Source organism: Mercurialis annua, linkage group LG2, assembly GCF_937616625.2.
Source record: "Mercurialis annua linkage group LG2, ddMerAnnu1.2, whole genome shotgun sequence".
In the NCBI taxonomy this organism is placed as follows: Eukaryota; Viridiplantae; Streptophyta; class Magnoliopsida; order Malpighiales; family Euphorbiaceae; genus Mercurialis; species Mercurialis annua.
The window spans coordinates 47591119-47595219 of NC_065571.1; the positions used below are offsets into that span (position 1 = coordinate 47591119).

General features: G+C 36.1%; 1 long non-coding RNA gene across 1 annotated transcript; it reads left to right on the plus strand.

The window, feature by feature from the left end:
• Positions 1-267: 267 nt before the first annotated feature.
• On the plus strand, positions 268-2829 carry LOC126670511 (uncharacterized). Its single transcript, XR_007638743.2, has 3 exons — positions 268-590; positions 693-779; positions 2132-2829. It is a non-coding gene; the product is annotated as an uncharacterized LOC126670511 (long non-coding RNA).
• The last annotated feature ends 1272 nt before the right edge of the window (positions 2830-4101 follow it).

Here is a 4101-nt window from a genome sequence, read left to right on the forward strand (position 1 = left end):
TTAATAAGTTGGGGAGAATGTAATAACCCGTAAAATTTTAATATTTAATTTGCGAGTTTCGAAAATACTTTGTGTCGTTACGTATTTATTATTCGTTGGTTTGATTTGGGTTAGGGTATTTTTTTGGGTTTGATTTGGCCTAGGGCCTTTTTCTTTCGGTTGGACCTTTGATTGGCCAAACCGAAGCTTCCTTTCACAGGTCTCGTTCGAGACCTGTGAAATTTTGCTGGTCTCGAACGAGACCAGCTCTTAACGTGCAGAGGCACGATTCTCTCAACTTCAGCCCCGGATTCCTCGTGATCCTTCCTCTATTTTAAAACGTTTTGAAAACCGAAAATCTTCACCACACTACATACTACCCTAGCCTCCATCCTTTCACGAAAATATCTGAGATTAGACAGTGAGAATCATCCCCAAACTCTTGCTGCCATCGATAAACTTTTGGTTTCAAAGTTTCAGTTTTTGTTCAAATACGGCATCTCCGTTCATAGTTGATATTTCCTTCGTTACAGAACTAAATTGAATTCCGTTTGATTCCTGAGATTGTAGACTCAACCATCTACAAGTCCGAGCTTAGTTTTCACACAACGGTACGTTATCCTTCTCGTAATTGCTGTAACCGTTGCCGCGTTTATGTAAATTCTGTTTTTGAGTTTTAAATTGATCTCTTGGAATTTCAATTCATTTGGCAGCCGTTCGGAGGTCGAAATCAATTCCGTTTATTTCCCGTGAAAGTAGACTCACGCATCTACGTATCTACACCTTCCGTTCGTCAAACGGTACGTAAACGAACTCGTATTAATCGCCGCCGTCTCATCGTTTTATTCGGTTATAAACTGAACTTGAAACGTGAAATATTGATCACTGCCGAAATCATTCTTTCATGGTAGGCTTTGGTTTTGTTATATTATGATTGTGAGTCTCTAGTATGTTAAATGGTGATTTGGTTAAGCTCCGAGTTTTGATTTGTCTCTTGGTTATGTTCGGTTTTGAATTTTTTGAACTTCGGCAACGTATGTTCTTGAGGTAACTTTGTAAATCCTTGTTTCGTCTATGTTTGGTGTTAAGGTTCATGATTGTTGAGTTACGGGTTGTTTGTTTTCATGAGAAATTGTTGAGTTTGATCGATCTTGGTGTTGAGCTTCACGGTTATGGAGTTTTAGCTCTGTTAAACATGTTAACTTGATGTTTGGTTACAAATTGGAGAAGATGAGGACTTGGCTTCATTTGATTGGTTATAATAGTTGCTTTTTGGTTAAATGGTGACTTAAGTCATTGATGTTTTGTGTATTAAATCTTTTGATCCCTAAGCTTATCTTTTAACTACTTTTAATTGATTTTGATTTTAATTTACGAAATTGTTTTCGACTTATTAATTAGAGTTTTAAATAATAATATTATTTATAATTTGAAATTTCTCTGGGCATTAATATTTTAAGTTTAAATTAAATATTAAATTTATTATGGTTATACGAAATTTTTATTGACTATATTAAATAAGTATTAGGGATTTTATTTTATTTAAAAGTTTGTCAAATTAATTATATTATTTTTAAGGCAAAAAAAAAATATAATAATATTTGAATATTTAAAAATTAAATTAATAATTATTATTAATTATTATTTAATTGTTAAATTGATATTTATGGCTTAGAATACCTTTGGAATTAAATTTATATTTTTGCTTTGTTTGTTATTTAATTAATTGAAATAATTGCCAGTAATATTTAATTACTTGAGTTTCAAGCTATTGAGTTCTATTTTGATATTAATTAATATTTTATTTAATATTAATTATAAACTGTGGTTTATAAACTCTGGAATATTAGTGGGTCGGTTTGGACTTGGGTCACCGACATGTGGATTTAGCTTGGTAGTTTTTTTGAAAAACTCGGCTAACCCACTATTTGAGGAATTGATTTTATTTATCAATTAAATATTATTTTAATAATATTTTCGGATTGGATTTAAGTGAGAACTCAATAGTCTTTAATTAATTACGGCATTACAATTTATTGAGAATTGTGTTTCTCTGTGATTTATCTGGTTATTTAATTGTGCTAGTCCTACGCGGTGTCTAGTGATCTTAGAGTTAGGGGTCGTACGGATTTTAACCTATTTATTATTTTAGACCCGTCGACTGCTCGTGCTTCGGAGTCTACGCAGGGTTAGCTGTTTGCCAAGATCACGTGGATAAGCAAGCAGTGAGTTTGTAGTGCTATTTACCGCTTTATTAAGTACCGCATCGTATTTTAATATTATAAATGTTTGTGAACTGTTTTTACGGATTATGGAACTGGATTGAAACGAGCTACTCGATAGGCTTGTATCGAGACTGTGTGCACCAGCAAGTACTCTGGGAAACGGCAGACTAAAGTCTTGCTTACGCTGGTATATTTATATGACGAGGATTTGTTCCCGTCCACTCTGGGTTTATCGGTATGCTATGTCATACTTACGCTGGGATCATTTCAATACTGCTTTCCATAATCATAATATATTAGTATAAAAATGTTTTGATTTAACGGTTTTTAAACTTAATAAATGTAAATAGTATTGCGAACTCATCTCAGTATATCTGACCCCGTTGATTTCCCAAATTTTCCAGGTTTATGATTTGAAAGCTGGTCCACTCCGATTCTTTTGATCCCTCGGAGGTTTTTATGTTATTTAAACTAGTTACTGTTTTCGAACTCTTAGACCGCAGTAGAACTAGTTTATATATTACATTCAATATTACACTTTGGGATTGTCGAATTTGATCGACTATTTATTATTGGCATGTTTACTCTGGAACACTTTATATTATATTTAAAGCATGCTGTGGAATATTTCAGATATTTAAGTTATTTATATTAGAACTGTAATATAAATTGCTAGACTTAGGCTGGAGTCTCGGTTGCCCCCGAGCAGTTTTCTGCAGGTTTAAATGTTTATTTGATTTCCGCGAGGCTTGCTACGGGTTTTGGTACAACCATACCCATACCCTAGCGCCGGTCACGATTCATGAAATTGGGTCGTGACAATGCACATACTGTTTATGGAAAAAATGAGTATAGCAAAGTAGCTCAGGAGGAAATGGTGGCACTGAACTCCCTAGGGCATCCACGCGTCCGTGAATACCGAGCTAACATGCCATATCACATGCTTCAATTGCTAGGGGATGTGAACTGTACTAAGCATCAGATTGTTTTAGGTTGGATGACATACTTTATGTCTAATGAGTTTGCAGCATATACACGGGATGAGTTCTCAGAGATGAAGTATACAGCTCCCAAGATGATCGACACGACCCATTTGTCTATCGCTGTACTGGTTAAGGACGGTGCAATGGTGCCATATTATCATAAAACTAGCTAGATCAATGGGCATGGTGCGAATGCAGCTTTATTAGCAAAGTTGTCAAAGGAGGAGGAGCCTGAGCAACCACTAGTGAGGCAGATGCCTGAGAAGCAGCAAGTGAGGCGAAAGGGTAAGGAAACGGTCATTTCATCGACTCAAGCAAATGAGGCTGATTTGGGTGAGCAGGGAGGTGCTCAGTGGTTCGGTTTTGACCACAGGTTTGATGAGTTAGCACGGCAAAACCGTGAGGGTTGGGCAGAGTAGACGTGACTACTGACAGAGATTCAGAGTGATCAGCGGAAAGGGTTAGCTCGCATCTGATACGAGCGGGACAGGATGAAGGCAAAGCTGAATCAAAAGGATAAGTACCTGAGGCGCTACTTCAATGCCTCGGGCGGAGAGCGATACCCATCACCCGAGCCATCACCGGAGCCCCCGGTTTTCATTAGCGAGATTTGTTTTCTGAACCCTAACTAATGCGATTTTCCTTTTATTTATTTCATTGTAATGTGGACATAAAATAAAATAGTGCGAGGAGGGGGTAGTAAATTGATTTCGTTAGTGTTTTAGCGGGTTTAGTCTTTTAGTAATTGCTCGTTTTTGTTATTTTTCCATGGTTTAGTTTATGTTTAGTTGATGTCATTTTGATTTTGGGATGCCTTGTATCATTTAGCCTTGAGCTCAAAATTGTTGAATAGCATGCTGGTGAACTTGGTTGTTGAAATACATTTCATGTTTTGCGATTCCGTATCATAATTG